Source organism: Sphaeramia orbicularis, chromosome 7, assembly GCF_902148855.1.
Source record: "Sphaeramia orbicularis chromosome 7, fSphaOr1.1, whole genome shotgun sequence".
Taxonomy (NCBI): domain Eukaryota; kingdom Metazoa; phylum Chordata; class Actinopteri; order Kurtiformes; family Apogonidae; genus Sphaeramia; species Sphaeramia orbicularis.
Genome location: NC_043963.1, coordinates 15,460,481 through 15,473,871, shown reverse-complemented (window position 1 = coordinate 15,473,871; position 13,391 = coordinate 15,460,481).

The following is a 13,391-nucleotide window of genomic DNA, read 5'->3' as shown; positions in this document are numbered from 1 at the left end:
ATGTTTTTGAGATGATAGAATGATACCTTTGTAGTGTGGTTGATATGACCTTTGAAATTTAGATCACTATCTATAATTACACCCAGATTTCTTGCTTCAGTTTTACTGTCAAGCGAGAGTTGAGGTGTGCTGCGATTTTCTGCCTCTGAGTATGGGTTGCATAGAATTAAAGTACATGGAAAACTGTGCAATTTCATTTATGAACATCTAAAACGTGATTGACACTCCTGATTTTGTTTGTTTGTTTTTCTTTGCTTAAAAGCTGAAAGTAGCAGTGGAATAGAAAGCTCTAAGTAGGTATAAATAGCCACAATTAGCATTGCATCAACCAACTATCAAATGAAATAGTAATATACAACTTTTACAATAATGCATCTATATTAATAAGCTCAAAATAGAACCAAGTATCCGCTATTTTCTTCATTTTGGCTACTACAAATTATAACAGTACAACTTATAGTGTTTTACAGTACATGTAAGCATGCCCAAGTTGAAATGTAGGACTGAAAAAGGACTGCTTTGCTGTACAGTGTTACGTTTTTCTGTGTGTCTTAATATTTTCTCTAAAAAGTTCATTTGTGACATGATGGTTTACCATGTGAAGTTTAAGGGCACATTTATGAACATGTCTTAATAAAATCTAAGTATTTTGTGTAACTTTCAGTCGCCAGTTTACCCTTAACAGAGACGGTAGACGAGTGGTAATAAAATCAAAATTGGGACCTTGGCCCTTGTAAAAGTGTTATAAACAGATTTGGTCTGTAACACGATCACAGGGTATTCAGGGTGTCTCCTCCCCAGTAAGGAAAAGGCGGATTGCGCAGGTTGCAACCTTGTCAAATTCAGCCTGTAAATCACAGCCGGGTCGAGCAGGCTTGCAGTGCACACCCACAGACGTGAAGTCTACACACACCGAGGCTAACTCAGTCTGTGTGTGTGTGTGTGTGCTGTGCCCTGGCTGCCCTCTGGATCTGAGTCAGCCTGTTGGTGAGAGTGGGTGTAGCGCCACTGAGGGTACGGGCCATCCCCTTTGTAACCTCAGTCTGCCTCCACGCCGCTTCGTCACTGGGCAGAATGACTGCACCAGAGTACAGGTCCTTCGTTTTCCAGAGCACAAACAAACTCCACTGCCTCTGTGGTTTAACAGCCACATATTTCCTCTTCCAAATCTGCAGGGTGTTTGTTTCCTGTTGATGTGGATCACCCACTGTGTTAAACGACTCTCCTAAAACCACTCAGTGCACGAGGTTATCAATAGCCGACAACAGAGTGAGGTAAACTGTAGACGCAAAATCCCTGGTTTGTTTAATCACAGCTGGTTGTTTGTGGCACAACATTTGTTAATGATGCGTCGCCTGGAGGCTGAATGGCACATTCTTGCACTGACACTTGAGATGTTTTTAACTCTTTTGCCATTGAGGTCCAAAAGACTGGATCAAGTAGGACTGAAAGCAGCTAAATTAACACAACCAGTCAGTCAATGCTGGCCTTTGCCACCTGAGAGGGTGGGAGAATTCGCATTGAGGTTGCACCATTCATGCCACAATATGGTGGGTCTCTGACAAGTGCTCCAGAGCTTGTCTGGGTCTTGGGGAGAGTAGCTCTCCAAGGAAAGACACTCTTCACTTGTATGATGCCAGAGGCCAAATGGGGAGCTTAGGTAACAAGAGGCAAGTTGAAGCTTATTTGTTTGCTAGTTGCCACAACAGAAAGGGTAATAAGTAGTATTGGCTAATGTGTTCCCACCGCTTAATGAGGAACAACAAAAGCAAGCGGTCAGAGGTCGGCACTGCCAATGCCATCAGCTCCCAAACCCTCTCAACACTTCAACCCTTTCACCGAATAATCAGACTTTATGCTCCAGTGATCAGAACATGTGCGGTCAGGCTTAAAACAATTAACCTACATGTCATAAAGCAAGACCAAAAGAACATTAAAAAGAGCACCAAACATTTAGTTAAATAGTACACATACTTACATATATATATGTCATTAATATGCCCTATGTCTGATACAACCTGTGATATAATACTGAGCTCACTACTGTTTACTGGAAGCTTGCAACATTTCAGATGTGAAACACTTCAGCTGAACTTCTAAAGGTCAATAAAACTGTCATGGTGAGCAACACCTCAGCTTAAGAAAACAGTTGTGTAATGACTCCTGTGAGTTTGGAGAGGTTTCAATCAACACAAAAATAATTTCTGACAACCTATGACAGTATTATTTTAAACAGTAGTGTTTTAATGAATATCTGAGCTAAAAACTGGTGACATGGAGTTAAAAACAGGCAGTAACCAGACAATGTTGGCAGGAAAAACACAGATTTACATAATAGGAAATGTAGGATTCAGCATTTTATTGGAGTTTTCACTGTTTTAGTGGCTAAAAGAGACAATAACACAGTTTCTGCCGTTTATTGGAGGAAAGCATAACAAAAAGAAGCATTAAATGACTTTACCTAACTTAACTTCCACACCTTGGAGACCTTTTGATCAACCTTTTTTGTGACATTTAAATATGAAATTACATTTCAGCTCTGCCAAAGGATATTCTGTGATCATTTTTTCATGCCTATCAGTAAAGCTGCACAAAAACTACTGCAATGATTTCGATAAATCTTCTTGGAACAATAGATCAGGGTTGCACACCTCTCAAGTTTGAAGGAGACTGGAATATTTTTTACCTTTCAGAACACTGGAGGGCAGCTTATCCCCAGGTTAATTTAGAAGGAAGACCTCTGTTACCATGGTAACATATGGTAAAACTGGTTAAACTAACCACTGACAACTGAAAGAGGAAACATAGATCAGTGTTGGAGGTTTAATAAGACTGTTAAAAAAGAAGTTTACTGTTGGCCTTGGCAGAGTGAGTTTCTGTTATGAATTTTCTGTCTGTCTTATTTTTATGTTGATGGTTGTATCTTACAAATTTCTATTTTTTGTAAAGATAAAGTAGGCTACATAGTAGTACTTTTTGAATTTGTTTGGAAAAATGAAAATAAGAGAGAAGAAATAACTAATGTACCTTAATATCTGTCTGAAAAGATTTTGCATGCCACGGCATACAGTCGCCGAGAAAATTATTAGACCACCCTTGTTTTCTTCAATTTCTTGTTAATTTTAATGCCTGGTACAACTAAAGGTACATTTGTTTGGACAAATATAATGATAACAAAAATAGCTCATAAGTGCTTAATTTCAGAGCTGATATCTAGCCATTTTCCATGGTTTTCTTGATAATAACCAAAATCACTTCAATTCTTACATCAATATCTATGGCATTGTACTGCCAAAAACAGTACTTTTAGGTATTCCATGTTTTCTTTTCTGTCTGTTTTAGTCACATGATACACACAGGAGTTCGTACTTGATTGCATAATTATTGTTTTTGATGACTTTTGATGGTCTAATATTTTTTTCTGAAACTGTAAGTACTAATATAGCATCAAAAATACATAACATACAGTTTTTAAGAGAGAAATCAATGTCAGAAGCTGAATTATACAACCTGTATGAGCAGCACATCAGTTTTCATACTCAGTGTTGGAAACATGTCAACTCTATTGTCTCTATTAAATGAATCATTTGGAAATTCAAATCTGATGTTAAAACAGACTGAAACAAGCTGCGTCCAATATTCCAGTCTTCCACCTGACAGCAGTGATTTCCTGTAAATGTGAAGAAGAGCCAAAAGAATGAAACACCTGCCTGAGTTTGGACGATAAAGCCTTTTCTCTGGTATGATGTCACCACCTTCCCAGAGTTCACTGCAAGTTCTCGTCTTATCTGGTATGATTGTTAAACCACAGTGGGCTGTGACTGTGTTGTAATACTGGTGGACGCCTAAAAGCTAAAATTTCTCATCTGCAGTTTCTCAGCCTAAGACAGTGGTTCCCAACCTTTTCTGGCTCGTGACCCCATTTTAACATCACAAATTTCTGGCGACCCCAGACATTCAAAACGGAGACATTTTTTTGCTAAAATTAATTTGTTTTTGATCATGTAATAGTTTGCTATACTAAGTTACAAATAAACGTTAATTTTAGATGACATTCAGGCTATATAATGTATATAATACACCTTTTTGGTGTTTGCTTCTCAGTTTCTCTTGGAGATGTCTTAGTGGGGCCAGGTGGGAGAAGAAATCTTTCCATTCTCTGTGCGACTGTGTCCGGGCAGGTTGAAGCGTAGTAACGCACGCGGTCACATGATCAGGTCAATCAAGATATGCCCTCTCAGATATTATATCCTGCATTTTATTTGAACTTGATTTTTATTAGGAAAAGTGTGTGGTGTTTTAATTATAATAAAATATATATTGAATCATTAAGAAATATTTTTTATTAGCAATTTTTTAGCTTACCGGCCAACAGGCCGTAGGCTATTGTCGTCATGCAGCGCCCGTCGTCTGTCGTCGTCTGTCGTCCGTTACAAAAATTTCAATCATCTTCTTCTCCGAAACTACAATTCCGATTGACTTCAAACTTGGTATACAGCTTCTTTATGATGATGTCAACAAAACTTAGTGAAATTATTTGGATCTGATTCTGGATTTGGTGCGACTTTGAAAAATTTCCCCATTATAAGCGATAGGAAGTGGATCAATGCAATAACTCAGTAAATATAAATGATATCCAGTGTAAATTTCTACAGTCCAGCCCTGATGGGGAGATGACCAAAACATAATGGCCACATGCTGATCAGGATCTTCTTCTGGATCTGGGAACTTACAGAAAATTTAACATGGGCTTTTATGTGGAAAAAAATTCAGTCGTCTTCTTCTCCTAAACTTGGTATACAGCTTCTTTATGATGATGTCACCACAAGGTATTGACATTATTTGGATCCGGATCTGATTCTGGATTTGATGCCACTTTGACACATTTTCCCATTATAACAGATAGGAAGTGGATTGATCCAATAAATCAGTAAGTATCAATGATGTCAAGTTGGAATTTGACTTTTTTACAGATCTGATTGGAATATGACCAAAACATGGGCTATTTCTGCAATATAATAAATACACATAACTGGGGGATAATAAATGGCATCTGGATACATTTCCCAAAGCTTTTAATTTGGCCAGTAAGCTACAGGGCCATTGGTCCTATTTTTATAATAATGATAACTTTGTTTATATAATACCTTTAAAAACTGAGTTTACAAAGTGCTTTGACAGACAAAGCAAAAGTGCACAACAGCAGAATAAAAACATAGAAAACAACACAATAAAAGAGAAAAGTACAGCAAACGTGAAACCATGACTAACTTGGAATGTATTGTTGCAGAGAGGGCAGAAATAACATAACATGATGCTGTCAGATCAATGCAAAATGAAAGGAATACAACAACATCATGTATGTCAATATAAATGAATAACCAAAACAGGGTAAAATTAAATATTCAACATTAAAAACATTAAAACATCAATTATCAATTACTAGAAATTTTCAGGTGACCCCAAGGTTGAAAAACACTGGCCTAAGAGTATCCGTGCATGTTTCAGTGTGTGTCAGTCTCTTATATTGCAAAATCAAGGCTTTTTTTTCTCCACTCTGCGCTATGTATTCACGGAACAAATTACATTACCACACTGTCATTTTCACCGTGGAGTGATACGAGTCAGCATTCATGCTTTGAGTAACATTGCCTACTCAATATTTCTTCGAATAAGCCTCACAGCGGTCAGAATGAAAGTCTCTATGTGATGGCACGTTGACTATAGATGCCGAGGCGATGGGTTGCAGAGAGAGACGAGCCAACAAAGACCATATACTTGAGCAACTCTGTACTTCACAATTTTAATCAAACTACACAGAGCTAAGCATGCTGGGAGAAAGTCTACCCCCACTGTAGCCTGGGAAAATGCCAGCTTGTCATGAGAACTTCCAAACAATCACTCCTTTCCCTCCTCTACTCTCTCAGAGCTCCCACTGTGTTGTAATATAACCTTAGGAGGGGGTACCAGGCCTGGGAGAGGTTAGTGCTGTCAGTAGGTACATTATAGTTGAAGCTTCAAGGCTGCCACACGATATTACTAAATACTAGCTGCTGCGTAGATGTTGCTGAGGTGAAGTGCTTGGTTTTGGCAGGTGGGGAGCCGGGTGGGGTTGGGGCTTTCACAGTGGGTCGTGGTTGATTAAAAGTGTTTCAGCACAGTGGTGACCGGTGGTACCCAACCGCTCGCCATGCGGAAACTAATAGCATCATATATTACCGTGATCGGTCGGGGCTCGAAAGTGTTCCCACAACAGTCTGAGAAGGTGAGCATGTGGAGACAGATTTAAAAGGGTGAGGTCGTTTTAATATTGAGTGTCTGAAAGGATAGAGTTGGTCTCTGTCAGCTTTTAGTAAGTTTATGAGCTCAAAGAATGGTTACTGCGAATACGTGGAGTAAAAGTTTAATCCTGGCATTCACATAGTTCACAGTTACCAGACGTTAATGTTATCTGAACCTTAATTATGATGCCTGGAGTGCACATAGAGTCCTCATTTGTATAGATCATTATCATAATCTCCAACGTAAAGTGCTGAAAGTTTTAACCAAATTTTCAGAAAATCAGCAGAAGAACATACAAATTTAACCCATAAAGACCCAAACATCTACTGGCGACCAAAACCTTCTAGTGATGTAAAATGTTGATCCACTCATCCTATCATTCATTCATTCATTTTCTGAACCCGCTTTATCCTCACTAGGGTCACGGGGGTCGCTTGGAGCCTATCCCAGCTACATAAGGGCGAAGGCGGGGTACACCCTGGACAAGTCGCCAGTTCATCGCAGGGCTGACATATAGAGACAAACAATCACTCTCACATTCACACCTATGGGCAATTTAGATTAACCAATTAACCTATTAGTGCATGTTTTTGGATTGTGGGAGGAAGCCGGAGTACCCGGAGAGAACCCACGCAGACACAGGGAGAACATGCAAACTCCACACAGAAAGGTCCCACCCCCCGTCGACTGGTGTTGGAATCGAACCCAGGACCTTCTTGCTGTGAGGCACGAGTGCTAACCACTGCACCACCGTGTCGCCCCTCATCCTATCAATCCATGTAAATAATTGGTGTAAAATGCAGTTTGTCATCTTTTCATGGTCATCAGATATGACCCATCTGGACGTTCAGAGGCTTCGTAGTTACCATGGAAACACCGTCATCTTCTACAACATTGATTCACCAGTAAAACCTGGAGTTGGATCAATGACAGTGGATGGAGACACTTGGTTTATGTTAAATTAATGATAGATTTTGCTGAAAAAGTCACTTTTTCCTCGGTTTTCTCTATTGTTGATATAATAACCCTCAACTTCACTCTGAGCTTTAATGAAATGTTGGAAAATACCTCATCTTCATTGAAAAAAACACAAGACACAGAAGAAAATATTATAATAAATGGTGATAAACCACTTAAGGATGGATAAATATAGATCAAAATTAATTTGGGATGGAGATGCTTGGTCTTACAATCAGGTATTGATATTTTTGCTGAAAAAGTCCCTTTTTCTTCAGCTTTCTCTCGTCTTTGATAAAATAACCTTCAATTTTAATCTGAGCTTTCATGTACATCTACATCACCAGTAAATAAAATATAGGGAAATTACTGATGTTCACTGAAAAAACACAAATTACAGAGGATAATATCATAATAAATGGTGATAAATTACATAAGAAAAATTAAATGTAGAGAAAAAAATGTTTTGTAACGGCCACAAAAGTAGCACTGGGTCTTTATGGATTAAGCGTGTTTCCTTCCACCAGTGTGATGTGAATAAGATCCAGTGCTACTTTTGCGGCAGTTCCCAAACGAATTTTACTCTCTATTGAACCTTTCTTAAGTGATTTATAATATAATATAATATAATATAATATAATATAATATAATATAATATAATATAATATAATATAATATAATATAATATAACATTATCCTCTGTCTTTTGCATTTCTTCAATATAAATCAGGTATTTTTGAATATTTAAGTTACCGATCATGTTGTCATATTATCAGAAAAAGAGAACAACGATGAAAAAGTGACTTTTTCAACAAAATGTATCATTAACTGAACATAAACCAAGTGTGTCCATCCACTGTCACTGATCAAACTCCATGGGTTTTACTGGTCAATTAGTGTTGTAGACGATGATGGTGTTTCCACGTTCACTATGGAGCCTCTGAATGTCCAAATGGGTCATATCTGATGACCATGAAGAGATGACAAACTGCATTTTACACCAATTATTTACATGGACTGATAATATTAGTGGATCACAAGTAATTAAACATTTTATACTGGTAGATGATTTTGGTCGCCAGTGGGTATTTGGGTCTTTATGGGTTAAGACCTGGTTCATCATCGTCACAATAGAAAGCTTTGCCCATTAGACGTCGTTTAACTACTACTAAGTTATTGATTGTGCAGTTTATAGACAGTATTGTAAGATTTAGCTCCATCCCCCTGAGCTGCACTGAATCTGGATCATATAGCTAATGCTGTCTCAGACTCTTCCATGGTTTATCTAATGTTCATTTCTGTAGCTCTACATTCATGCTGCTGTTTCATTGGTGATTCTATCTAATATGTTATTTCTGTTTGTTTTCTCTATTTATTTATTTATTCAGTGAATGTTCTGGTCTCCACATTGGTCCACACATCCAATGCATTCGCCTTTTATTGATCCACCAACTTTGCCTCCTCTCCAAAGCCTGAAAACTTTTTTTTTTTTTTTGGTGATATTTCAATGTTTTTCATTTTTCTCTTTTCCATTCTGTTCACCTCTGCAAAAATTGAAAATGGAAATAAAAACAGGTGGATTGAAATAAAACTATTGGCATCTATATGCTTCTGCGGAAAATTTATGGGGAATAACAGGACAAAAACCCAATAGAATAAGCAGATACAAAAATGACTTAGAAAAGTTTGCATGTATGTAAAAAAAAATGTAATTTAGAAAAAACTCACTGATTCTACAAATCTTATCTCCTCCAGTGGGCAGTTCTAAAGCTAAAACACTCTGATAGCAAAAGCACATTTACTTTTATTTTGAGGGAGATTGATTTAGACACATTGATTTCATGTGCTTTCACAGACCCTAAATACTGCCTGTCCAAACATAAGATGATATTCAGAGTGAGAAATATGGTTTATGTCTACAAAATTAAATGTTTAACCCGTAAACATATGCGTTGAACATGTTCTACATACCATTAGCTCTCACATACTATACAAAATAAGTACAGTTGCGGAAAAAATAATTAGGCCACCCCTTGTTTTGTTCAATTTCTTGTTCATTTTAATGCCTGGTACAACTAAAGGTACATTTGTTTGGACAAATATAATGATAACAACAAAAATAGCTCATAGTAGTTTAATTTCAGAGCTGATATCTATCCATTTTCCATGGTTTTCTTGATAATAACCAAAATCACTTCAGTTCTTACATCAATATCTATGGCATTGTACTGGCAAAAACAGTGTTTTTAGGCATTCCATGTTTTCTTTTCTGTCTATTTAGTCACATGATACACACAGGAATTAGTACTTGATTGCATATCCATTGTTTTTGATGACTTTTGATGGTCTAATAATTTTTTCCCACAATTGTAATGTATAGAAATCTAGGATAAATGTAAAAAGCATATGGTAAAAAAGAAGGCTGTATGTAGTGTAAAGACCAAGTCACTTTTTCCTCAGTTTTCTCTACTTTTGGTATAATAATTCTCAACTTTACTCTGACCTTTCATGAACATCTACATGATTAGTGAGTTAAATGTTGGAAAATACCTGATTTTTATTGGGAAAAAAACACAAGATACAGAAGATAATATTACAATAAATAATGATAAACCACTTAAGGATGGTTAAATATAGAGAAAAATTTATTTGGGAACTGACACAAATATCAAACTGGGTCCTTATGGGTTAAATTGAAATAATGCTTGAAACTCAACGCAGTGCAATCTTTGCTGAAATGAGACTTTTTTTGTTTGTTTAGTTTCATACAAGTACATTCTCAATTTGATCTCTTTTGGTTTAGTTAATGAAACAAAATTTCTTCCAGTGATTCTGGGGCTTGACTTTTTGTGTGGGAAATATTTGAGTTTTTTTTTTTTAATTCACATAGAGATCATCTTCTACTTGCTTAATCAAATCAAAGCATGGATAGTCTTCGGATTGACTTACTTGGGAAAATATTTTCATTCATCCTGTTGGCTTCAGATTGTTGGAGAGCAGTTCACAATTCCTCTGCTGTAACCCCTCATCTCCCCCCATTTCACCTCAGGCCGGAGTGTCGCTTTTACTCCTGCTGTTTCACCTTCTCTTCTCCCCTGCTGTGGCTCAACCTTGTAAAAAAGCCTCTCTGTGGAGGGAGGGTCTCCTCAGGTACGAGCGGCCTGAGGACGAGCTCCCCTACTGGGCTGGGACACTCTCTGAGCTTCTTCTGGTCGAAACTAACACAATTGTTTAGTATCACACATATGCGAGCAAGCAGTCAATGCTCTCACACACACATGCCAGGAAGGAGAAAACAACCTGTTGATTGCTATGTTTGTGAATCCACCCAATTTTTGTTATTGTTTGCTCTCTGTGTGACCTCCTGGATCATCTACCTACTGCCATAATCCTTATTGTCATCCAAAACAGGTTCCCTGCCATCACAAGTTAAACAGAAGAGGCTAACACAATGAAACATTCACAATATAAAGTTTTTGAATGGATTGTTTTGTTGCTGTTTGTTGTTATTCTGACTCTCTTTGCTCAAAGCTGTGGTAGCAACATATTTAGAGGAAAACCAGAACAATCTCCACACCAGTGTAGCTCACATCTTAGTGTATGTTTCAATTATGATGCATTGAGGATCTTTTCTCATACTTTTAGAGAAACACGGGCAGAGAAGTCATCTTAAATTACAACCCAAATCATCTTCAAATTACAAGTACGTACATATTTTACAAAATAAACTATTCAGAGAAGTAATGAGTATTGTCATGTCCAAGAGGTATGGTTTTAGGAAGCAAGATCCTAGCATGCAGTAATACAAATACGCACAAAAATAACAGGATAGGCTCAATATTTAATGTAATAAATACTGAGTGTGTAAAACATCTCTGTAATGAGGTTTGTTGTTATGGGGTGCCAATATACATAAGGTTTGTGGCAAGTCATTGAAGAAGATGCTAGTGTATAAAATATGTCTCAAAAAGTCACACAATACAGATATGTAAAGGTAGTGCTAGACCATATAAATATTAGTGTTCTTGTATAAACCATCAAAGTACTATTGAGGGTCTTATGAGACTGCAGATCCAGGGAATTCACCCATATATAGGTCTTACACCACCTATAGGTCGGTTGTTTCTAGAGTTGAAATTAGCATGTACATGTATTTCTCATTCTCTTTTCACATACACCTATAGGATACAAGAAATATGTACACAGCCATAAAAGACGCACAAAATAAGAGGGCATGGGAGGATGAGCTGGGGGTAAAACTAACTGATGCGGTCTGGGGTGAATGTTTGGAGAGTGTACATGATCGTTCAGTCAATGTCAGGCACAATGCAGTTTAAAACATTACATACACTCTGCTACTCAAGGGAGAAGCTGACTTGCTTTTTTTACTGATGTGTCACCAGTTTGCAACCGATGCAAGTCTGCAATCGGCAACTTGACGCACTCCCTCTGGTCATGCGCTAACCTTTACTCATTCTGGAAGGGTATTTTTCAGTGGTTTTCAGTGGTTTTTGGGAAGCAGTGGGATCAAGATCCACTCATTGCCATCACTGGGGCTTCTAGTGTTTTCCCATCAGCCAATAAATATGAGAAAGTTGCTGTTTTGTTGCTGTTCAGGTCTCACTAAATACAACCACTGTGGTTTATAGAAGCTTTTTTTTCCCTAAAATGTTTGTTTCTACTGCTGTACATACTTCCCATATATCTAGATTGTATTTTAAAACACAGACTGAGAAATGCATGTGTGGTCATTAGAACTTTATTAAACCAACAAACCTAATGCTGGCCGAGGACTAACAGTACTGTATATCCACAAACATTTACCAAAAAAGCATGAATCACCTGTATATATGCATCTAGAGAAGAAGAAGCCATCATTATTCATATATTAGAGCCATAGAAAGGTGTGTTATGTTGTGGAATAAAGTGCCCATTGTGTGGATAATAGCTATATAGTCTCAGCATCTGCGTGGTTGGTCAATTATTTCAGTGTTCTACCCCAAAAGTCTTGCCAATGAAACATTGCCATTTTTTGTTTATGCAAACTTTGGATGTGCCAAATGTCAGTGTTTCTGAACCAAAAATATGTTTCATATCAAATTTTTCTGGATACACATTTTTCAATGTCATTGTTTTTACTTCTCGTGGTGCTTTTGGTGTTTAGAATGTGGTTTTAAAAACAACCATGTCTCAGAAACAACAGAATTATTCATTCATTATCTGAACCCGCTTTATCCTCGCTAGGGTCACGGAGGTCACTTGGAGCCTATCCCAGCTACTTATGGGCGAAGGCGGGGTACACCCTGGACATGTAGCCAGTTCATCGCAGGACTGACATATAGAGAACCCATCACTCTCACATTCACATCTATGGGCAATTTAGATTAACTGATCAACCTATCAATGCATGTCTTTGGATGGTGGGAGGAAGCTGGAGTACCCAGAGAGAACCCACGCAGGCACGGGGAAAACATGGAAACTCCACAGAAAAGACCCACCCCCATGGACTGGTGATAGAATCGAACCCAGAACCTTCTTGCTGTGAGGCACAAGTGCTATCCACTGCACCACTGTGTCGCCCCAACAGGATTATGAATTTTTTAATGGATGGATGGATGGATGGATGGATGGATGGATGGATGGATGGATGGATGGATGGATGGATGGATGGATGGATGGATGGATGGATGGATGGATGGATGGATGGATGGATAGATAGATAGATAGATAGATAGATAGATAGATAGATAGATAGATAGATGTACTTTATTCATCCCAAACTGGGAAATTACAGTGTAATTTAAAGTTAGGTTTCAACATAGACAGCATTCGGTTATGGATAAAGCTTTTTTCTTATTTTACTTAGTTTTTAGTACAGAAAAACACCACCAAAAAGGTTTTTTTTAGGCCTATAACTAAAATTTCTACCATACTTCTGGACCACAGGACACATATCTCCCAAATTTATGTTGTTGTTACATGTATCCATGGTGTGCAGACAACACACCATTGCCAACACTGGCAAGATTTTGTTCTGGCAGCTGTGTTGGGCAACGCAGTCATGTGGCCCAAGGGACAGAAGCAGGATTCAGATATAGGTGGCCACGCACTCAGGCACTTCCTGCTGCGACTTGCTTTCAGTCTGCAGCTAT